We start from the raw sequence: 24,782 nt of genomic DNA on the forward strand, positions 1-24,782 counted from the left end.
GGCTCGAGCCGGTTGGTTGTATCCTCAACAGGAAACCCCGAGGAGCTGAATTCAGCCCTTCTGGCAGGCACCTGGCATTAATAGAAGGGTTACATTTAGTTTTGAAAAAAGGAGATTGAGGGGGAACGTGAGAGCGGTTTTCAGGTATCTAAGAGGGTGTCATAAGGAGGAGGGACAAAACTTGTTCTTTTGGGCCTCTGAGGATAGAACAAGAGGCAATGGGCTTAAACTGTAGCAAGGGAGGTTTAGGCTGGACATTAGGAAAAAGTTCCTAACTGTCAGGGTGGTCAAACAGTGGAATAAATTGCCTAGGGAGGTTGTGGAATCTCCATCACTGGAGATATTTAAGAACAGGTTAGATAAATGTCTATCAGGGATGGTCTAGACAGTACTTGGTCCTGCCATGAGGGCAGGGGGCTGGACTCAATGACTTCTCAAGGTCCCTTCCCATCCTAGCGTTCTATGATTCTATGATTCCATTCCTTTATTTATGAATGGAGCAGTTGTAAATAGGACTATTAGTGATTTTAAAAAGTGTCACCAGCACTTGGACCGTCCAGAGAGGTCAAAATGTCAAATTTCGACACTATACCTCAGAAAGGTTGCTGACCCCTGGTCTCGCTAATGAGGAGGGGGGAAGTCAGGGTTATTAGAGCAGGTAAATCGGTTTCCAGCCTCCTCAAGTAATGGAATGAGAGGCAGCAGAAGACTATTTCTACATATTGCGATGAAATATTTAACTCAACAAGATGCTGCCCCATCCATGGGCTCTTGGACGCTGGGGATCAGCTTCCTCTAAGGGTACCATACGGGACTTACTCAGGCATGGCGAGAATACAACGAGTACGAAGACAGGATCAGTTTTTGCAATGGAGAGAGATGAGTAGGAGGGTCCCCCAAGGACCTGTGGTGGGACCTGTGCTGGTAAACCTATGATCTGAGGAAGGGGGTGGCTCTGGCTTTCTTGGTCCTCATCGCCGACATCAGCGCCTGGGCAAGGTGTGGCTGGGCATGCCACTGCCTCTGTCCCAGCAGGGATCTCTCAGAGCCAGCCGCTGGAGTGGAGGCAGGCCCGAGTCTCCCTACCAGCCATGGGGAAGAGGCACAGAGCAGGCTGCCGGGGTTTGCTGTCCCTGAAGGGACCCCCTGAAGAAGGAACACCCTGCAGTTACAGAAACTGCGTGAGGAAGGTGCTGGGCCTGGTAAAAGCTATTCCCCAGAGCCGCTCAGAGGAGGCACCAGCACAGTGAGTTTTGCTAGCCCTTTGCTACACGTGGGTCCCACTCCTTTTATCTCAGTTTCTGCAAAGTGCACCTTGTTGTCCGTCTGCCAGAAAGGCGCAGTGCCGTGCCAGAAACTTACACATCATCCAGCAGATGTCCTGTTGTTCGTCTTCCCCAGGACACCACACACACAGCAAATGCATTTTGCCCGTGCCCCTTGTAGCTCCGACATCACCAGGCCAGCGGAGCTGGGAGAGAATGTTCCCGCAGACCCCCACATGCAGCTTGCGTGGAAGTCAACGGGCCGCGCCTGCCTCGTTTCTGCCTCCCATTCACATTCCGTTAGCAGGGAGACACAAACGGGGCAGATTCAGAGAAGGCCTTCAAATGCGTCCTCCAGCTTTGCAGAGCCACACTTGATCCAGACCTGCCCTGAGCACCACCCCGAACCTCCACTCAGCTTTCTGCTGATCTGCCCAGACCTTCCTGAGGCTGGATTTTGGGCACCATTGAACATCCCGGCTATTCCCATTAACTAGGCATGACCTGGAAGTCTAATCATGCACCCCAAATTCTGGACCTAATGCTGAATTTTGTGCTGGACCCTCTGTTTACAGTGGGCCAGTCCAGAACCCCAAATCTGCATACCCCAAGCTTAGGTGTCATTTGGATCCAAGCTTGGCTTCCTGGTGTAGTCTCCCATATAACAGGTAATTTCATTTTTCCTGACAGCGAGCCCAAGCTGCCAGAGACCTCCACCTCTGACACCCACCTTGCCTTCTCAGATCCACTGTTTTTGTGCCATACCAGCAGACCCAATTTCCAAATGTACGCGTGAGTTTGCAACGCTCGGTCTATATCATGATCCCAGCAAAGAAGACACAAAATCTGAAAGGGGCTTCATTCAAGTGAGCACCCAAAAATGTGCCTGGTTTTCCAGGTCGCTGACTCTCTGGAATTTGCAAAATAGGCCTGGAACTAAGGCCCCAGTTTGCAGCCTTAGCCATATGGTTTTTCAGCACGCCTGCTTACAGGCAAAACGCAGGCGTGCGGAACGCAGCCGTGAGGACGATTAGAAGTCTGGAGGGAATCTGGAGCCAACTTTTCAGAGGGCCTCGGGGCAGATGGTGAAGTAATCAGTGCCCGCAATCAGGGCCAAATTTGCAAAAGCGTCCCTCCCCACCCAGCAGCTCCCGTGGCGAAGCTGATTGCCGAAGCTCAGCAGCCAATGTGCTGAGCCTGTCGGAAAATCTGAGTTGCTCCTTTCAGGGCTTAAATGGGAGCAGAGAACGTTTTGGCAAAATCCGTGTGATGTTTCATGGCATATTTCAGAACTCCAGGGTGTAGTTGGCTCTCCCAGCATTAGAACTCAGATCCACGAAAACCAGTTGGCTCCCCTTTGCCCACCCCACCCCACTCAGATTCCTGTGCAACTTGACTGTTTTTTTTTTTTAACATCAGCATAGAGATTTCTTAAAGGGTGGCACCCTTCACCCTAGAAGAACCACAACAACACAGGAAAAGCAATGCAAGGCATTTATTTTTCCCTTCTGAAATGCACTGCATAGAGGTTGCTTTCTGATGCCTCCAGGCTAGGCCATCCCATGATCTCATTGTCCGTTTGTATTAGTCGTGTTGCATTACCTTCTACGTTCTGCAGCAGGAGTGACCTGACCAGGTGACACAGCTGTCCAGACAGTCCAAGCCGTGTCCCTGGGAACCACAGAGATCTTATTTGCCAGATGTGTGGAGGGTGGCAGGGGGAAGATGTGCTTCGCGTTTCAGTAATGTCCTGCTATCTACCAGTTCATGTGCAAGGTCCCTCATCTTTTAGGTAGTTGAGCTGGCGAAATGGCCCAGCCCAGGTTCCCATTGGTGTCAGGGAGGTACATGGTGTTCCAGACCCGGGTAATTTGCCATAAACTCGCTTCTTCAACCCTCTGGCTGGTCCATGCTTGGAACAGGTGCGCTGTGGCAAAGTGTCTGGTCGTGGGAGAGGTTGCACCGAAGAAGGTTTGCCTACAGCAAGGATGCAAACGTCCTCGAGTCCCCATTCCAATACAGCTCAGTAGAAAGGAAGAATTGGGAACCTCCATCCCGGGGAAATGGGGCAGCCCCTGTTCTGTCTATTGGGGCACCATAACACATGCACTACACCCACTAGCAGGGTTAGCGATGGAGTGTTAGCCCATCGAGCATGATAAAGGCCTTGTGAGTGAGCAAAAGTTGTGGTGTGACTTCACAAGCAGCTGCGGATGAGGACTTGCGGCTCATAATCATGCTCCCAGGCTCTATTTTCATGCCAACGCCCTCAGCCGTTTGAATAAAGGCACACACAGCAAATAAAATAAATCCCACCCCAGCCAGCAGGGAGTGGGGGAGCTAGAGGGGAGCAGAGATCCCAGGGAATCAGGAGGGGCCATTGGACTGGGCAGGATCCTTGGGGTGATGTCCAGGGGGCGGGTTTCCCAGAAGGGAGGTGAGTGAGTGAGAGCGGGGAGCATCATTCAATTTCCCTATCCAAAGGTTTTCCCGCCCCGGTTGAGTGGCAAATCAGGACACTCTTTGCAGGGGCGGAGGGGACAGACACCTATAAAAACAAAGCCCCTCATCCCGAGACCCCTCCCACGCAAAGCTGCCATCCTGGGCCCAGTGAACTCAATGGGAGTTATGCCATTGGAGAGTACATTCAGTATTTTCAGAGTCCACCTCCCTCCCACCTCATGTTTCACTGAGGCCTGAGCCTGGCCCCCCACTGAGGAGACAGCAAGTCATGTCATGTGCATAATTAATGGATCCAAGGATCCCTCCCACCAGCTCTCTGTGCCCTTTCGATCTGACCACGGAAGAGCGGCCATGGCAGAAAACCCCTGAGCCAGCAGGACTGCATTGTCCCCAGCTCAGCAGAAGGGAATCCGACTTTGGCGTACGCTGCTTTTCCATGGAACAGCAGGCAACTTCACCTCTTCCCGCCTGAGTCCCAGAACTCTCAGTTCCAGTTAAAATCTCCTTAAAAGCAAACCAAGAGCAGGAGAGCTCCTGGAGTCCCTTGGAGGCCGAGAGGAAGTCGCATGGCAGCCGTCTCTAATTCCCCTCTCCAATCCAGGAGCTCACTTCGCTGGGTTGCCCCACACTAGCAGAGCTGGTGGAAGCAATGTTTTCCTTCAGGGTTTACAGCTTTCAGCCTGATCTGTGCTCTGAAGGCCTTTGACCAGGGCATTTTCTTGGCTTCTCTTCCTGGTTCTACTTAAATACCTTGGGCTCTGCGCCCCAGGGTGGCAAGAAAAGTAACAATTCCATTGCAGGACAAGGAGCAATGGGCTTAAATTGCAACAAAGGAGGTTTAGGTTGGACATTAGGGAAAACTTCTGAACTGTCTGGATGGTGACGCACTGGAATAAATTACCTGGGGAGGCTGCGGAATCTCCTCATTGGAGACTTTTGAGATGAACATCTGCCAGGGATGACCCAGATGATCCTTGGCCCTGCCATGAGGGCAAATCAAATAGGCAGTGGCCAGTCACAGCACTTAGGATCTGGCCCTTTTGAATGTTGTTCCTCTGTATTTTGTCGGCACCATCTGCTTGCGCGTCACCTCCCCTTCCTAACTTTTACGTCAAGAAGGGAGGGGGGTTGGTGTTACGAATTCAGCCTCCTGGGACCAAACGTCCTTGGATAAGATGTCTGATGGAGAGATCTCAGGGAGACGAAACCAGCAGGGAAAGGCAGTCTGCAAGATGCCCCCGTCAGTATGACCTAGGTGGATCCACGCATGGACAAGTGAATTAGGACGTCCATCTGGGCCAGGAACAGGTTGTTCTTTCATGTTTTAATGAGTAAATTTCAGGCTAGTGGAAGAGGACAGAGGTATGGCACAGAAGCTTGAGTGCACTTCTAGTAATCTGCTCCAGTGGTTCAATGGCAAATGGTTTCTCCCTATTACCTCGACCACAGACCTCAACCTTACTCACAGATTCATGGACTGGAACGCCTTGGAGGGAAGCTCTATTCGGAACTGAAGCCATTGTTAATTTCTGGTTAATTTGGGCACTCACAGGCTAAGCAAAAGTTCTGCAGAAAAGGACCTGGGTATTGCAGTGGATGAGAGGCTGGATAGGTGTCAACAAGGTACCCTGGTAGCCAAGAAGGCTAACGGCATACTGGGCTGCATGAGTAAGAGCATTGACAGCAGATCTAGGGAAGTGATTATTCCCCTTATTCGATACTGGTGTGAGGCCACATCTGGAGTATTGAGGCCAGTTCTTGACCCCCCCGACCCCCAGTATGGAAAGGATGTGGGCACTTTGGAGAGAGTCCAGCGAAGGGCAACAAAAATGATTAAGGGGCTGGAGCACAAGACCTATGAGGAGAGGCTGAGGGATTTGGGCTTGTTTAGTTTGCAGAAGAGAAGACCGAGGGGGTGATTTGATAGCAGCCTTCAACTTCCTGAAGGAGGGCTCTAAAGAGGATGGAGAGAGGCTGTTGTCGGTGGTGACAGATGCAGAACAAGGAGCAATGGGCTGAAGTTAACAGAAGGAGAGGAGTAGGTTGGATATTAGGAAAAACTACTTCCCCAGGAGGGTGGTGAAGCACTGGAATGCGCTGCCTAGAGAAGTGGTGGATTCTCCATCCCTGGAGGTTTTTAAGTCCCGACTTGACAAGGTCCTGGCTGGGATGACTTAGTGCGGGTTGATCCTGCCTGAAGCAGGGGGCTGGACTAGATGACCTCCTGAGGTCCCTTCCAGCCCTGTGATTCTGTGATTCTATGATTTGAGCTTATTTAGACTATAGAAGAGAAGGTAGGGTGAGGGAGCAGGATTTAATAGCAGTTTTCAACTACCTGAAAGGGGATTACAAAGAGGATGGAGAGAGGCTGTTCTCAGTGGTGATAGACGGCAGAACAAGGAGCAACAGTCTGAAGCTGCAGTGGGGAAGGTCTGTGCTGCATATTAAGAAAATCTATTTCCCCAGGCAGGTGGTGAGGCACTGGAATGCATTGCCTAGGGATGTGATGGATTCTTCATCCCAAGAGGTTTGTAAGTCCTGGTTTAACAGAGTCCTGGCTGGGATGATTTGGTTGGAGTTGATCCTGCTTTGGGCAGGGGGCTGGACTTGATGACCTCCTGAGGTCTCTTCCTACCTATGTTTCAATGGACCTGTGGCTTTGGGGATGTGGGCATGGTCAAGAAAACCAACATGAATGCATTAAGAGAGGGATAGAAAAAATACTGAAAGCCCCTGATGGTGCCTTTTGTCCCATTAATGGTTCACCCTGTTTGGAAGTCCTCCATGTTGCTCACCACAGCTCAACAGAGCAAATACAGTGCAGCTTGGAGCTTGCCCATCATCACCCCAACACACAGGCAGCCCATGGAGATCTCCGTCGTGTAATCTTCATCCTTCCACCCTCACTGGCATCGTGTTTTGCCCACTGTACGGGGAACGCGTGCAGACCACGCTGAAGCTGCAGGAAGCTGTGGGCTGCGTTGCAGAGCTTTGTGGGCTGCTTTTAGCCACTCTGTGAATAGCAACCTGAACAGTCCATTTCCCTGCCCTGCTCCTTCGGCAGTGGCAGAAAGCAGCAGCCTCCTGATTCTTCATGGGTAGAGCATGAGGTGCAAACCAGGAAGCACAGGATGTGCATGTATTTCTGTCCTGTAGACTCTGGAAGTGAGGCAGTTCTCAAGCAGTTAAATGCTTCATTGCAGACACTGCAAAACACAAAAGCCTGCCTTGAAAACCTGTAGCCGGCAGGTATATTTTGTGTGTCTTACGTCTCTCCAGACAGATTTTTGCCTGCCTGCCTGCCTAATTAGAGTAAAATGGGATAAAAAGGCCATGCAATCCCCTTTGATTGTGTTTTCCTTTAAAGCGATCAAAACAAGATAATGATCAGCAGATCATTTTTACTCTTATGTACAGCTTTTGTACCACCGTCTACCAATGGAGAGAGAGGGAGGATTACTCGGTATTTTTAGCATAATCAAATTTCAGCTTAATTATATTACTGCCTTCACTATAATCACAGTGTAACCCAGACGCACTGAGGCCACTGACAAGAAAGAGTGAAGCCTCATCTGAGGGCTAGCTGGCTTTTAACTCACGTGGTAGATGCCCGTTGTCAGCAGGACAGATTCAACCTACAGCCTTAGAAGATAAGACCATGAGCCTTGATCGCACGACTTAAAAGCCAACCTGTCCTCAGCTAAAGGGCAAGTCTCCCTGGTGGACAAATGTCTAATGGCCAGGGTTGCATGTGCCAAGCTCCAGCCTGAGGTGAACTTTCATGGATGAGTCATAACCTCCTGAAATGAGGTGCTGCTAGCAAGCGCCTAAGAGAAGTTGTGATATTGCCTTCTTCGGAGCTGCACAAATGGGGACGTTGCAGTCTGAGGGTCAGGTGTTGGTAACCAGCAAATTGACTTGAAATTCAGATCCCAGGGGCTCAGACTGAAACACTCATGGAAACAGGCCCCATCTGCCAAATCCAGATTTCCATGGGGATCACCTCGGGTGCAGAAAGGCAGGAGATTTCAGCAATGGATGGCTTTGGCTAACTCTGAGCGTAAATCACAAGAGGATCCAGCAGCTTTATTTTTCCATAAATACTAAAGAAAACCCGGTGATAGACAACAGGCAGAGGGCCCTGAAGGGGAGACAGGTTCTTCCATTTGTTCAGGCAACTTTCTGCAAACGTTTTATTGGTACATGTGCATCGCCACAGTCTTGGCTGGATTAGAACCCCCTGCTCTTTGTGAACCATTGTTCCTGCCTCTGGGATGCTTCCAAAGAACTGATTGGGTTGTAAACGGCAGTGGATTTCCAGGCCTAGCCTAGGCCAGGTTCTTACAATGAGTATAAGCCCATGTAAATCAGACAAACGCTGTTGACTGTTTTGCCTTCAGTGATGCTAGGTTGGTTTACACAAGCTGAGGATCTCACCCACTGAGTTTTGCAGGCATGAAAAGTCACCTGGAACTATGCCTGCTGACACAAAAATGTGAGCACCCACTGATGGCTGGATCACTAAGTTTATCTGGGTGTTAAGAACTGGGGTCCCAGCCAGGCTTAGCATCTCTTTCTGGGTTCTGTGTAACAATACAAGAAAATTTGGTCCTACTTAAGGCTGTAAGATCTAAAGTAAGGAATAGAGAAAGACAAGAGAAAGAAAAACAGGAGGATTGGTGGGATATTGTCTTAAATAAGTGTGCAGCTGGGACTGTTTTTTGGGAGGGTGGTAATAAAACCACTATTATTGCTAACAGCACCTCTGCCAAGCTCTGACCATTAGGCAGTTTACCATCGAGCTCACAGTAAAGGTGGTGTTAAGCAAGGCTCTGAAGTTAAACAGTCAGGGGGAGGAAGCAGGGCAACATGACTGGGGTGCTCTCTGCAGAAGGGACAGCAAAGCCGGTAAGAAAGGATGGCGGACAGAAAGGACAGGCTCACAACCCCAGGCTTTCTTTTAGAACCATGGAATCACAGAACCAGAAGGAACCAGGAGAGGTCATAGAATCATAGAATCCCAGGGCTGGAAGGGACCTCAGAAGGTCATCTAGTCCAGCCCCCTGCTTCAAGCAGGATCAACCCCCACTAAGTCATCCCAGCCAGGACCTTGTCCAGCCGGGACTTAAAAACCTCTAGGGATGGAGAAACCACCATCTCTCTAGGTAACTCATTCCAGTGCTTCACCACCCGCCTGGGGAAGTAGTTTTTCCTAATATCCAACCTACTCCTCTCCTTCTGCAACTTCAGACCATTGCTCCTTGTACTGCCATCTGTCACCACTGAGTTTAGAGCCCCCCCCCTTCAGGAAGTTGAAGGCTGCTATCAAATCACCCCCTCGGTCTTCTCTTCTGCAAACTAAATAAGGCCAGAACCCTCAGACTCTCCTTATAGGTCGTGTGCTCCAGCCCCTTCATCATTTTTGTTGCCCTCTGTCATCAAGTCAGCAAGTCCAGTCTCCCACACTCATTCACTTGTTTCAGTGCTGCCCTAGTGAATAGGAGGAATAAAGCAGATGACGTGGGGAAGCTTCTTCTCCAGGCTGGAGCAGAGAAACTCACGGGTGTAGATAGAGCAGTTGTAGACCCTTCCAACATACTTAAAGTCGTAAACTAATAGATGAGAGCAAAGAACATATGAGAGATTAGCTCGCTCACATCAGGCAAATTTTGGACAGCAGACCTGGGGGAAAGGTCTGTTTGGAGCAGAAATGTTTCTCCTGGCTACTCAAAAAACCCTGCTCAGAAAAACTCAGATTTTGAATTGAAAGCTACAGAAAATAGGAGGAGTGGGCTCGATTTTCTAAAATGATGTTTGAGGAATGTGTCCGTAGACCATGTTGGAGTTGTGCTGCTGATCAGCACCTGCTTTTGTGCTGAATATTTGGTTGCATATACTTACAAATGGTCATTGATTCTGAGACTTCACTTTTTGGTTACTCAACCCAAGGAAGCTTGGGTGTGATTTAAGCTTCTTTCAGGGCATTGGATCGAGCACAAGAACAGGGGATCTATTCCTGGCTCAGCACTGACCTGCCATGGGCCCTCAGGACCATCAGTTCACCTCTATTACCCCTCCCTCACTTTCTCTGCCTCATCTATTCAGTCTGCCAACTCACTCAGATGATGGTCAATTGGGCCAGCTTGGAAGCATGTGTTGTACCCAGAGGCACGGAGGCCTCATCTGGGGTGAGTGAAGTCTCTGCTCTGCAGTCTCAGCAGAGAGCCAGCTGGCCTTTAGCTCATGTGGTAGAGTGCAGGGCTTTAGCCCCTATGCTTGCAGGTTCTATTCCTAGTGCTGGCAACTCAGGTCTGTTGGCATTACATACATGGCCCCAAACTCCAACCCCAGTATTCCCATCCAAAATGCAGAACCACCATGGGGAGAGACCTGCTGAGCTGAGCACAGGTTAAATGTTGGATTCTGCTTCACCCTTCAAAGCTCTCCCTGAAGTTTGGAAGCCTTTGGAAAAGTAGCGATACAGACTTTGCAATTCTTCTCCTCTGTGTTCTCCTGCTCTGGAGGAAAGGAGTAGGTTGTGCCCAGGCTAAAAGGTGGAGAAATTGTTAGAAGAGGGGCCCACAAGCTGGAGTGCAGATTTCCATGCCTAGCTCTGCTTCTGATTCCGCCTGGAACAAGAAGCATATCATTTCTGTCAACTCATTGGGGCAGGAACTGTCTCTTCCCATGTGTACATAGAGCTTCTAGCATGATGGGGTCCTGGCGCTGGCTAAGGTTTCTATGTGACACACCAATAATAATAATTCTTCCAAGTGCCGAGTCTCTCCCACTTCATCAGATGCCAACAAGAGCTGCAGCTCCTTAGCGCCTTTAACGATCACTTCAGTGGAACTACAGCAATGAGAAACCAGCCCAAGGAACCGGAAGTCAGGCGCTGAATGAGTGAGGCACTGAAACTTGGTGAGCATGTCTGAAAAGTCTGAGCATGGAGCATGCACAGGGTTAGGGTTATTTATAGGTTCATCGTATGTTCCCTTCAGTCCTCCAGGGCCTGTTTCCTACAGCCCCTCCACCGCAGATGTTATTATGACGTGGTGTCGATCCAAAGCCTGGAGCCGTAATGACAGCCCTCAACTCAGTGGAGCATTTCCTTAATTGCCTGTGATGCTTGTGGTGTAATGTAAACGTTCCGGCAAATGGAGAAACTAGTTGCAGAAAAAGGCCGATTTTGTGCACCAGCTTGTACGCCTGCCAACATGGGGAGCTCCTTCTGGGAGGCGTCCTCAATTTCCAGTCAGCCCAGTTTTTCAAACATCCATGCCCAGAAATTTGCACGGCTTCTAGTGCCCAGAACACCTGCAAAACACAGTGGGTGAGATCCTCAGGCTGTGTAAATCAACCCAGCACCACTGAAGCCAAGGCGGTCAACAGAGCTCGTCTGATTTATGTGGGCTGAAGAACTGGGCTTATACTCCTTGTAAGAACCAGGCCAGGGCTAGGCCTGGAAATCCACTGCCGTTTGCAACCAAATCAGTTCTTTGGAAGCATCCCAGAGGCAGGAGCGATGGTTCACAAAGAGCAGGGGGTTTTAATCCAGCCAAGATCATGGCAATGCACAGGTACCTATAAAATCTTTGCAGAAAGCTGCCTGAACCAAGGGAAGAACTTGTCTCATCTTGAGGGCCCTCTGCCTGTCGTCTGTCACCGGGTTTTCTTTAGCATTTATGGAAACATAAAGCTTCGTGGATTGCTTCACCTTTTTCCATCCATTGGTGTCCTGTGTCCAGTACTATGCCGCCACCAGGCAGGACAGAAAGGATGTGGACACGCTACAGGGAGTCCAGTGGAGGGCAACAAAAGTGATTCAGGGGCTGGAGCACGTGACTTATGAAAAGAGGCTGAGGAATTTGGGTTTCTTTGGTCTACAGAAGAGAAGAGCGAGGGGGGATTTGATAGCAACCTTCAACTTCCTGAAGGGGGAGGGTTGAAAGATTTTTTTTCCATCCATGGGTGGAATAAATGGTTTTCTGTGAACCAAAGCCTGTGCGGAGGTGCACCACCAACAGAAACACAGGCTGCCATCTGTGGGCGCTCTGCTAATCAGCTGGGCAGTCCCTGAATCTCTCCTGGGCAGCTGCCCAAGCGCGCAGTTTGCAGGGAGCGCTGGTTAGGCGTGTGTGTACATGTGGGCCTTTGCATCAGGCATGCTTGCTGGTCTCCGAGCCAGACCCTGCAGTGCTAATAGGGACAAAAGACTAGACTGGCTCAACCTGGTCTCTGCTTTTGGATCAAACATTCCCTGGGATGGCTCGGGGTGACAGATGCAGAACAAGGAGCAATGGGCTGAAGTTACAGAGGGGGAGGTGTAGGTTGGATATTAGGAAAAACTACTTCCCCAGGTGGGTGGTGAAGCACTGGAATGCGTTGCCTAGAGAGATGGTAGATTCTCCGTCTCTCAAGGTTGTTAAGTCCCGGCTTGACGAGGTCCCGGCTGGGATGACTTAGTGGGGGTTGATCCTGCTTGAAGCAGGGGGCTGGACTAGATGATCTCCTGAGGTCCCTTCCAGCCTGAGGATTCTGTGATTCTGTGAGGGTGGATGGTAGGGAAGTGGAGAAGAAGCAGAAAGACTGCTCTTCGCAGGGCAAGAGAGAGCCCATGTCTGTGGAATCAGGACAGACTAGTCCCCCAAGACACAACATACCGCCGAGCTCTCTGTTTATCAAAGGATTGTATTAACCCTTCCAGCCACAGCTTTAAACTGGGAGCTCACGGCTAGCTGGTCACCCACCATAACCCCCCTGTCTTTCGCCAAGTTGCTGATTTCCTGCATATATCTCTGCTATCCAGAGAAGAGAGGCAAGAATGGTGAAAGCTCTGGAGAACATGAGCTCTGAGGGATGACTGAAAGAACTGGGCTTGTTCAGCTTAGAAAAGAGAAGACCGAGAGGGGACATGACAGTGGTTTACAAGTACCTAAAGAGGGTTACGAGGAGGAGGGAGAAAATTATTCTCCTTGGCCTCTGAGGAAAGGACAAGGAACAATGGGCTTAAACTGCAGCAAGGGAGGTTTAGGCTGGACATTAGGAAAAAGTTCCAAACTGTCAGGGTGGTTAAACACTGCAATAAATTAGCTAGAGAGGTTGTGGAATCTCAGTCACTGGAGATATTTAAGAGCAGGTTAGACAAACATCTGTCAGGGATGATCTAGATGGTGCTTGGTCCTGCTGTGTGTGCAGAAGACTGGACTTAATGACCTCCCAAGGTCCCTTCCTTGAGTCTATGATATAATCTTCCAGCCCTGTCAGTCCAGATTCCATTCCTTGCTTGGGCTGACCTGGCTCTTGGCTACCTGGCGAGGCAACCAGCCACCACTGCTTTGCTGTTTGTGAGCAGCCTCGACTGGTGGAACAAAATGGATGCGTCAAAGCAAACTGGTGGCAATCCCAACATGTCTAGGGCCCTGCAGATGTTGGCACGTACAGGGCATGACATCTGTTGTGTCTCCTCCTGGCCAGTGGCTTCAGGCCTCCCCTCCTGGCACACTGGGGCCTGGAGGAAAGGGGGCTGTAGCCACACCATAGCCATACGGCTGGAAACACAAGAAGGCAATAAAAACAGCTGAGAAAGGCTGGACTTAAATACCCTGCCTACCGAGCAGTATCAGAATGTGACCCCAGACAAAGGAAAGCAACATTTCTGTTCCCCAGCCTTAGCTGAGAGCATGCCGGCTTTTAGTTCACATGGCAGAGCACAGCACTTTTGCCCCCAAAGTCGCAGGTTCATTTCCTTCTGCCGATGACCTTATGTCGGCCTTACAAGAAGCTAAAGATTGTCTCTGGGCATTTGTTCTCTGGCTCAGGTTTTATTAAGGAGCCGGATGTAAGAGCTGCCTAGTTCCCTAAAGCCTTTCCCATTTATGAAAGCAGAAGGAAGGTAACACATTAACCAGCCAGTGAACTTCTCCTGGCTTTGATTCCATGAAAAGTTCTCACATTTGGAGCAGGGAATCAATTTAGCTGCTGCTCACTTGAATTCCCGGATTCCATGAGTAGCTTGTCTCCCTCCACACCACTTGGGCTGTTGTCTGGCTAGGCTCCCAAATTGTTGTCATTCCAGCTGGATGGAAAAGACAGCCAGAGCAGGACACGGATGGCTGAGTGTTCGTCCCCAGAGCTGTAAATCTGTGGTGCTGAATGGGGATGTTTCCTTGCCCTTGCATTTCACGGCCGTCCATTGAGGGGGGGAAGAGACGAAAATGGCTCCATGTCCCACGGTGTTGTCTGCCAGCTGGTGGCCAGACTAAGCTGATCTGCAGAGTTTCTTGCTGGGTGAATGCCTCTTGAATGTTACCCCAGCTTATCCTCCAGCCAGAACCAGGATGGTCCTGGAACGAGACTCCAGATGGATTCTCCAAGTTGTGCCAGACACTGCCAGTGTGACCTTGAGCAAATTGCCTCAGTTCCCACCTGTGTGATGGAGCTGAGAATATCTCCTGTCTCCTGCTCTGAGTCAGTTTTACCTACTTAGATTTCATTCTCTTTAGTGTTGAGATTTTCTCTTACCATGTGCATGTACAGCACCAAACACAATCAGCATCTGACTCCAGTTTAGTGCTGCTATAGCCCAAAGGAACTTCTCACCATCGGACCAAATAGCAGGGGCTGAGTACAATTAAATGAGAACCATTATACATTTTCATTTGGTCCAGGGCTTGGCCATTATTTCAGGAGAGGAGAAACCACTAAAAACAGAGGTGGCTGCATTGTGATATCACTGTGCTGCAGATCAAGCATCTTCCTTTGAAGCCTTACCAGCCCTGTGATGGGGCTAACTGACTGCTAGCAGCTGGATGTGGTTCTGCAGTCCTTTTACAACCTCGGGGTCCCCGTAGGCTGTCAGCCTTATCTGGTAGATCTTCAGTGGCTCAACCCTCCAGCCAAGTTACACAGTCAAAAGATACTACCTACCCCCCAGGGGTAGCAAAGAGCATAACACACCCATCAGCCGTCACCCAGCTGTTCAGCCCTGTCTCTGGACCTTTTAAATCCACCCTTCGATCAGGCTTCTCAACAAGCCTGGTCCCTTTCTCAGGGTTTGGGCCATTTTCCCAGTGGCCATCAAGGAGAATCTGGGCCTGCCCGTTACTCCAGGTGCCAACCCTAGGATCCTACACACAGCAGTCACGAACTCCTGCCTCCAGTTTGCTGCTATTTCCTGGCCTTGGCCTTGGCCTTGCAGGTGGGTGGTGAAGATCACAGACCCTCTGCCTCCTCTCTCAATGCCAAGCCCAGCGAAGAACTAGCCTGCTTGGGTCCTGCGGCTCCTTTTATCTGAGCCTCCTGGATTCTGATTGGTTACTTCTTTGAAGACTTCACTGGTCCTTTCTTGTGTGGGGTTGGGCCATGGGGTCTTCAGCAAAGGGCCTCAAAGGTCCGCTCTTCTCGCCTATATCCACACTTACTCTGCACCAGCATAACTCCATCAAAGGCACCAGTGATGGAGGCTGTGGCAGAGATAGGATTTGATCAGGGTTATGGAGTGGCCAAAACATCAACCATTACTGCCGTTTGCTGGAGCTACACCAGTGATAACTTTTCCAAGTCCAGACAAGGCCCAAGAGAGGATATTTGCTTTGTCATGGTAAATGCTAAATCCAATTTCCACTCTGAGGTTGGATGCGGCTCTTTCAAATGCCTCCGTAAGAGTCTTCTGTTTAGTGAGAGCTGTTGGAGCATACGTTCTAAGTGAAGAGTGATCCTCAACCAAGACCAGGAGGCAACGTTTAAAAGAAGGGGTAAATTATTATCTAGACTTAGGAACTGAAGAAGCAAAATTTGGCTGTTGATCTGAGACACAATGAGATAAATTTGACTCTGAGAGTTTACCGAAGTGGAGAAACTCCATCAACAGAGGCATGTAACAAAGGGATCACAACGTCCAACGATGGGACATTGATGTCAGCTAAGGTCAGACCAGACATAAGATGTACATTTTAACAGAGAGGATAAATCACCATGGGACTAGCTTCTCAAGCGCTGTGGTGGGTTCATAGAATCATAGAGTCATAGAATTCTAGGTCTGGAAGGGACCTCAGGAGGTCATCTAGTCCAGCCCCCTGCCCAAAGCAGCATAAACCCCAACTTAATCATCCCAGCCAGGACTTTGTCAAGCTGGGACTTAAAAACCTCGAGGGATGGAGATTCCACCACCTCTCTAGGTAACACATTCCAATGCTTCACCACCCTCCTGGTGAAATAGTTTTTCCTAATATCCAACCTACACCTCCCACACTGTAACTTTAGACCATTGCTCCTTGTTCTGCGTGTCACCACGGAGAACAGTCTCTCTCCATACTCTTTACAGGTCCCCTTCAGGAAGTTAAAGGCTGCCATCAAATCACCCCTCAGTCTTCTCTTCTGTAAATTAAACAAGCCCAAATCTCTCAGCCTCTCCTCATAGGTCACGTGCTCCAGACCCTTAATAATTTTTTGCCCTCCACTGAACCTGCTCCAATGCATCCACATCCTTTCTATACTGGGGGTCCCAAAACTGTATGAAATACTCCAGATGTGGCCTCACCAGGGCTGAGTAGAGGGGAACAATTAATTCTCTAGGTCTGCTAGAAATGCTTCTCCTAATGCACCCCAATATGCCATTAGCCTTTTTGGCTAGAAGGACACACTGTTGACTCATATCCAGCCTCTCATCCCCAGGTCCTTTTCTGCTGTACGGCTGCTTAGCCAGTCGGTGCCCAGCCTATAATAATGCTCAGGATTCTTCTGTCCCAAGCACAGGACTCTACGCTTCTCCTTGTTGAACCTCATCAGATTTGTTTTGGCCCAATCCTCCAATTTGTCTAGGTCATTCTGGACCCTGTTTCTACCCTCCATCGTATCTACCTGACCCCCTAGCTTAGTGCCATCTGCAAATTTGCGGAGGGTGCAATCCATCCCTTCACCCAGGTCATTAATAAAGATGTTGAACAGTACCGGCCCCAGAACCAAGCCTTGGGGCACTCCACTTGAAACCGACTGCCAACCAGACATTGAGTCATTCACCGCTCCCCATTGGACCGTTCTGTCAAGTCAGCTTTCTATCCACCTTACGGCCCATGTATCCAATCCGTACTTCCTTAACTCCATTGGGAGCCATCAAATCCAGGTCAGCTGCCTTTCTCAAAAATATCCTCTCTTTTCAGGGGTCATCGCAGACCCTCCTGGCTTTCATAGCAAGGAATGAGGATAAAATGGGGTAACGGGGCTAGGTGAGGAACCACTCTTTCCATGATGTCTCTTGGAAGGGGAGGTCAGTGTGGTTGCCTGGCAGGCCTGTTCCCACACAGCATTCCTGTATGGGCTCAGGAGCAAGAGGTCTACTTCTCACAGCCGGTAGAAAACGTGGAAGACAGGAGGGCCAGGTTTGGTTGCAAAGATCCCGGGAGGTTTCCCCTCACTCGACATAATCTTTACTTAAAGATTAACCTTTAATTCCTGGAGATCCCAGGCCAGTCTTGGGGGGTTGTTGGCCTTAAACGGAGCCCAAAAAGGTAAGTGATCCCAAGCTGCTGTCTGCATGAGAGACCTGTGGGCACAGGGAGGTAGCCATGGCATGGCCGTGCTCCTGACTTCTTCCCTGGGACAAGGTGGTTACCCTGCTCCAGGAGGAGAAAGGGTTAAACTCAGCCTTGGGTGAGGGCTGAGGCTGAAAAAGCCAGCAGCTGGGGCAATTATCTGCCAGTTAGGGCTGCAGCTAATTAGAGCCTAACTGGGACTGTGTAAATAGAGGGTTTCTGGAGAGCAGGGGAGAGGAAACTCTTGTGCCTGTGGTGGAGTAGGAGGGACCTGGCTGCCAGGAAGCTAGGGGGACTTCCTAGCATAAAGCAGGGCTGGGGGGAGCTCTAGCCAAGCAAGCTCCCAGGCTGCAGAGCCTGAGATAAGGCCCAAAGGTGCTAGGGCTGCAGGAGGCAGCCGGTCCAACCCCTTGCCAATGCTGAGCGGCAATTTCAGACTGCGGTTTGCCCCTGAGGTTAGGGACGAGGTGTAGACTGTCTGTGGGTCACTGAGGGAAGGTGGATATCAGGGCTCAGGATTCCCTATGAGAGGAGGACCCCAGAATGTGGAAGTACGGCAGCAGGGCAGTAGCCTGAGGGCAGGGCCTGTGGTCTGGGAGGGACTCGGGTACTGGCTAAGTAGAGGAGAACAAACTGATAGGTAACAGCAGGCAAAACACCAGCCCGCAGAGGGCGCTCCGGAGGCTGGAAGAGCTAATTCCGGTGTGACCAGCAGGGGGTGCCACGGAGGGGAGTCACGCCCGGTTACAATCCCCCCCAAAACACGTCCTCGTTCCTGGGCTGGAAGGGGTTAAGCAGGGCTGAGCGTGTCTTGTAAACAGCCTGAAAGCGTAACCTCTGCTTATAAACCGTGCGTCTGCCTCCAGAACACGCCTTTAATCCCGTAATTACATTCAGCGCTTGCTGCTTGCGGGGAAGGAAATCTGAGCTGCCTTCCAAATGGCACCGCCGCTGACCTGAAATGATATGTTTGCTCGCCGAAACGGACTCCGCCGTGGAGCCCTCCGACTTCCAGAATCTGCTCCCGGGGCCTGGGGGCGAGTGCACACCAGGCTGTGTCACTGGTGGTTTTGCTGAAATGAAAGCAAGGGGTAGTGCCTGCAGCCAGCACGGCCCACCAAGTGATTTATAGCCGTTCCGTTGACTTCAGGCTGCTCTTGCCAAAACCGAGGGAGAATTCAGATCCCGAGAGGATGGTCATTTGGGCCAGGTTGGAAGCACGCGTGGCCCCAAACTCCAACCCCAGTATTCCCATCCGAAATGCAGACCCGCTACGGGGAAAGACCTTCCGAGATGAGCACAGTTTAAATGTTGAATCCTGTTTAACCCGGCAAACCTCTCCCTGGAGTTTGGAAGCCTTTGGAAAAGTAGCAATACAGCCTTTGCCATTCTCCTCCTCTTCGCTCTTCCGCTCCGGAGGGAAGGAGCATGTCATCCCCAGAGTCTCTGGCTACAAAGAGGGCAGAATGGCCAGTGTCTAGAAGAGGGGCCCAGCAAGTCAGACTGCAGGATTCCATTCCTAGCTCTGCTTCCGATTCAGCCTGTAACCTGGGCAAGCAGCGGATCTCGGCTTGTGTATTGTGGGTGCCAGGTGGCCCAAATAACAGCTGTAAAACGCTCTGGTAAAAACCTTCCAGCTCAGCACAGCTGAATCTGGGCCTCACCCCGACAAGATCCTGCCTGCCTTCCATCCAGCATCATGAGTAACACATGCAAGAAGACGCGCTAACTAAATCCTTATGCTCAGCCATCGGCTACACCTGGCATACAGCTGCGCTGCTTGGAGTCCCTCTCCCAGCAATGTCAAAGCGCACGACAGCTTCTCTCGCTCTCACCCACAGAAGTTAGGCTGACAAAACATACTAACGCACACACCTCGTCTGTCTCATAGCCTGAGACAGACATGGCAACAGCAGCTAATTCTGGCAGCTGTGCATCTCCCCCCCCTGCAGCTTTTGAGCATGTTAATCGCACGCCTGCGAGGCAGGATGTTACAGGTGGGGAAACTGAGGCAAACCCTCTCAGTTTTGGGGAAACTAACCCCAAAGCACATGGGGAGTTTGTAGCAGAACAAGGTGTTAAATCTCGGTCTTCCAGGATCCAGGCTCGTGCACTACCCATTGGCTGCTCCTTCCTCTCCTAGTCCAGGGGTTAGATATGCATTACGCAGCAACTGCCTGGATCTGCAGCATCTAACCAATGAGCTACTGATCTGTCCCCTTGATCCCTGGGATAATTCAGCTGTGTTCTTCCGATCTGTGCTGGGGTGAATTTGACTCCCCTCTCCCCAGCCCCCACTCCATGGTTATTTGACTCCTTTCCAAGTCAGCTCTTCTCTGGAAACCGCATCAAAGCTGTTTCTCGCAGTAGATCAGCAGCGCTTCTCTGTTTCAGCCGGAAGCACCCCAAGACTAAGCCATCCTGGGCAATTTCAGAGCGAAATCAGGGAACGCAGGGGAGCCTGAAAGCTAAAGGCCTTGGGGAATAGAGCAATCCAGCTCAGGTCCAAATACTAGGGAAGATCTGAGTTTTGCATGAGAAGCTGGGCAAATTTTTCTCTGCTCCAAACTACTTTTCCCTCCTGGCAATTCCATAAAAGCATGTCTGAATGAGCTACTGAGCCTTCATAGGAGACTAGCTAGTGAGATCCTTGAACTTGCAGGGGACAATGTGAGCTCCCTGCAAATGGGAATGGGTGACGTGGCTGGGCTAGTGTCTTCCAGGCAGTGGAAATGGCTGACGGGGAGGGGTCACCTGGAATCATGACACATTAGAACTGAACAGAACCTTGAGAGGTCATGAAACTCCATCCCCAGCTCTCACATCAGGATCAGGCACCATCTAGCTCATCCCTGACTGACGTTTGTCTATCCTGCTCTTTAATATCTCCTACAATGGAGATCCAACAACCTCCTGCAGCAATTTGTTGCAGAGCTGAACCACCCTGACAGTTAGAACCTTTTTCCTAATGTCCATCCTAAACCTCTCTTGCTGTGAATTAAGCCCATTGCTTCTTGTCAGGCCCTCAGAGGTTAAGGAGAACAATTTTTCTCCCTCCTCCTTGTAATACCTTTTTAGGTGCTAAGATCACATCCCCTCTCAGTCTTTTTTCAAACTAAACAAACCCAGTTCTTTCAGGTTTCCCCTCTCGTGGGTCATGCTCTTCTCTGGGCTTTCTCCATTTTCTCCACATCTTTCCTGAAATGTGGCACCCAGAACTGGACACAATACTCCTATCCAGCACAGAGCAGAGCAGAATAGCTTCTTGTCCCTCGCCGATAACACTCCTGTTAATGCTTCCCGGAATGAGGTTTGATTTTTTTGCAGCAGTTTCATATTGACTCATATTTAGCTTGTGGTCCACTATGACCCCTTTTCGCAGTACCCCTTCCGAGACAGTCACTTCCCATTTTGTATGTGTGACAGTAAGGGGCCAAACTCTCCAAATAATCCATTCTCCTTTTCTCTTCATGGCAGTGATCCGTGAGGACAGGACGTCATTCACAGTGGGCCATATAAAGCAGGGTTCACCATGCACTTCTACCAGCTCAGCTCTATTGTCATCACAGCAGAAATTCTTGCTGGCTAAAGTCATTGCTGAATGCAGCTGTCCTAAGCCAGTCCCACCTGAGGGAAAACTCCCATTCCATTGCTTTCCTCTTAGCCAGGTGTGTCAACGTAGCTCTGCCAAGAGAAGCCTGCGTACAATGAGACCAAGACTTGAATCGGTGTCACCTTACAAATGTTTATTTCTCATTTCCCTCTTGATGAGATACAGTTGTGTATCATGTGAGCTGCTCTGTGTCATTTAGTCCTTCCCAAAGAGATGTCCAAGGATTCAGAATTGCTTCCCCTTTCCAAACCCCAACCATACATCCTTGGCGCTGGCTTTCCCAGAAATCTTTCTCAGCCTCACTTCCACTGTAGTATTCCCAGACTTGGATCTGAGGAATGAATTGGTAACTCCTCTAGTGCCAGGCAGCTTTCAGTTTATCATCTGCATGCTCTGGGACGCCACAGTGATCTGCCTGTTGAAATTAAGGTCCTAACGGATGGGTCATTAAACAAGACACAGTATTTTGCTTCAAGTCCAAAGGTGTCAACTTTGGCTTCACAGACAAGGGCCAGTTTGGATAATTCCTATCTGACCTCTCGACTGTTTCTTCTGCAGTTTCAGCTGGGGAAGGCTGAAGACACATTCTGTCCTGCCTTGGGATATATTCTCACCATGTCTATTGTAGGTACTTACTGCACTATCCGAGCTCCTCATGGTCTATAATGCACATCCTCTGAATATCTGGGGAGAGGTAAGACAAGTCTATTCTCCCCCCTTTACAGAGCATCTCTCAGTTTCCCTTGGGGGCAGTTTTCCTAGGTAATTAGGTACCCAACGAGCCTTGTAGATAAGGGAGAAGAGGTAGATGTGGCATGCCTAGACTTTAGTAAAGCATTTGATACGGTCTCACATGATATTCTTATCAAAAAACTAGGCAGATACAATTTAGATGAGGCTACTATAAGGTGGGTGCATAACTGGCTGGATAACCATACTCAGAGATTAGTTCTTAATGGTTCTCAATCCTGCTGCAAAAGTATAACAAGTGGGGTTCTGCAGGGGTCTGTGTGAGGACCGGTTCTGTTCAATATCTTCATCAATGATTTAGATATTGGCATAGAAAGTATGCTTTTTATGTTTGCAGATGATACCAAGCTGGGAGGGGTTGCAACTGCTTTGGAGGACAGGGGCATAATTCAAAATGATCAAGATAAATGGGAGAAATGGTCTGAGGTAAACAGGGTGAAGTTTAATAAGGACAAATGCAAAGTGCTCCACTTGGGAAGGAAGAATCAGTTTCACACATGCAGAATGGGGAGAGACTGTCTAGGAATGACTACAGCAGAAAGGGATCAAGGGGTTATCATGGACCACAAGTTAAATATGAGTCAATAGTGTGATGCTGTTGCATAAAAAGCAAACATGATTCTGGGATGCATTAACAGGTGTGTTGTGAACAAGACACGAGAAGTCATTCTCCCGCTCTACTCTGCGCTGGTTAGGCCTCAGCTGGAGTATTGTGTCCAGTTCTGGGCACCGCAGCTCAAGAAAGATGTGGAGAAATTAGACAGGGCCCAGAAAAGAGCAACAAGAATGATTAAAGGTCTAGAGAATATGACCTATGAAGAAAGGCTGAAAGAATTGGGCTTGTTTAGTTTGGAAAAGAGAAGATTGAGGGGTCACATGATAGCAGTTTTCAGGTGTCTAAAAGGATGTCATAAGAAGGAGGGAGAAAACTTGTTTTTTTTAGTCTCTGAGGATAGAACAAGAGGCAATGGACTTAAACTGCAGCAAGGGAGGTTTAGGTTGGACGTTAGAAAAGTTAGAAAAAGTTAGAAAAAAAGTTAGAAAAAGTTAGAAAAAGTTAGGTTGGACGTTAGAAAAAGTTTCTAACTGTCAGGGTGGTCAAACAGTGGAATAAATTGCCAAGCGAGGTTGTGGAATCTCCATCGCTGAAGATATTTAAGAACAGGTTAGATAAATGTCTATCAGAGATGGCTTAGACAGTACTTGGTCCTGCCAAGAGGGCAGGGGGCTGGACACAATGGCCTCTCGAGGTCCCTTCCAGTCCTAGTGTTCTATGATTCTAACAATGCAGGTAGCCACTAGGTGAGATTTCCAAAGGCCCCTAGATAGTGTAGGTACCTGGTTCTGGTTGAAATCAGTTGGAGAGTGGTGACACGCTGGAATGGGTTACCTAGAGAGGTGGTGGAATCTCCATCCCTAGAGGTTTTTAAGTCCCAGCTTGACAAAGTCCTGGCTGGGATGATTCATTTGAAATTGGTCCTACTTTGAGCAGGGGGTTGGACTGGATGACCTCCTGGGGTCCTCAGGTCCCACCCTGTGATCCTATAATTTTTAAGGCCCTTCTCACCCTGTTTCCAAGCTGCTCAGACACTCAGTAATGAAGCCCTTAACAAGAACAAAGAGAGATGAGCTAATTTCCCTCTATGGTTCCAACTCCTCAGTCACAAACAGCCTTGTGTCAAGGCAATTTCTATAGTAACAGACAGTGAGGTCATAGCCCTGGAAAACATTTCAACGGGCTGGGTAATGAATAGACCATTCCACGACATTCATCCATGACATGTCAGCTGCTCTTCCAGTCTGTTTTGCGGGGATGGAAGGTAAAGGAGCAGGAAACGACCAGGGCAAAGCTGATGCGCCAAGTGTAGGGAAGAGAAGAACAAAAACAACCTCTATTGTAAAGTCCCTCTGCATTTCCCTTTGCTGCCATGCCATGAGGGCAGAGAGGAAACAATCCACCCACCCACCCACGCACACAGGTATGCATTCAGTGACCGTCATCCCCACTGGGCTTTGGGGCTAGGTTTTAACCTCTTGTCCTGGCATCTCTGCCAGCAGGTTTCACTTTCACCCCATATGACTGTGTTACACACCAGCAAAGGGTGCACCTCATTCCCCTTTAATGGCTAGAGTGGAACAGCCTACTGCTGCTGTCATGTTTCACTCTTCCCGGATGCTACCAAGAGATAGTTAGGATTCTCCTGGAGATGATGATATTATTCAAGTGCCTTCAGATGGCGCTTGTGTGTTGTCCAGGTTTCACATGCATACAGTAGTGTTGGAACAAGCCCTGCGCAGTACACAAGGAGCTTTGTCTTGGCACACGTTGGTCAAATGGAGGGGCAATGAAATGGCATGAACTGGTCTGAGAACACACAGGGCTGGTAAAGACACCTTCGAGGAAAGGGAGGCCCGTCCTTCTCTCAGCCTGCCGGGGGGTTTCAGCGGGCAAGGACCATCACCTCCTCGGGTTTGTGCAGCACGTTCGGGGGCGTGCCACAGAGAGGGGTCCACTCAACCTCAATGCGCAAGGTGGTGGAAGTGAGCGGAAAGTTGGCTGAAGAGCCGGAAGCTGGAGATAATTCCGAGTGGAATACTTTTGAAGCTGGGAGGAAGTTGCTTGTGGAGTACCATCAGGATTAGCAATGGGTCTGCGCAGCTTGTCATTGTTTATATTGTACGAAACAGAGCTGGGGAGAGGTTGGAACCCTCCGTAGCCAGCCAACACCCCCCGCCTCCGCTGCCACTTACTGTCTCCTTTTCACCTTTCTGTGCACATCCTTCTCCACATCTCTGGTTTAGTCTCTTTTGTTCTAATAAATAAAATGTTACGCGTCTGGCATTTCAAAGCCAAGCTGATGATTCAAGGTGGAACCGGCAGTTTGACTTTGCAGCCCTAACTTGCTTTTTGTGTTGGGTTTGTTAGTTTTTTTGTTGCTAATTAGTATTTATACAGATGCATCAGGCCCTCCTTCTGCCAGGTGTTGCTTATACATGCAGTGACAGACCCTCCCTTCCCCCAGAAAGTGAACAATCTCCCTATGACAGAGAAAAGGAGGATCGTGATCTGTGTCAGTGAAGTACATGTCTAGCCCCTATTGTCACAGGAACTGAACAAGGCACAATTCTGATGTACCTTTCAGGTTTGTCGGTGCTAAC

At 49.6% G+C, this 24,782-nt stretch overlaps 1 long non-coding RNA gene across 2 annotated transcripts in view; it reads left to right on the plus strand.

Moving 5' to 3' along the window:
* The window catches only part of LOC142016940 (uncharacterized), a 176,322-nt gene that overhangs the window by 115,131 nt on the left and 36,409 nt on the right, over positions 1-24,782 (plus strand). The gene's annotated exons all lie outside the window — the stretch shown is intronic.

Source organism: Carettochelys insculpta, chromosome 8 (assembly GCF_033958435.1).
Source record: "Carettochelys insculpta isolate YL-2023 chromosome 8, ASM3395843v1, whole genome shotgun sequence".
In the NCBI taxonomy this organism is placed as follows: domain Eukaryota; kingdom Metazoa; phylum Chordata; order Testudines; family Carettochelyidae; genus Carettochelys; species Carettochelys insculpta.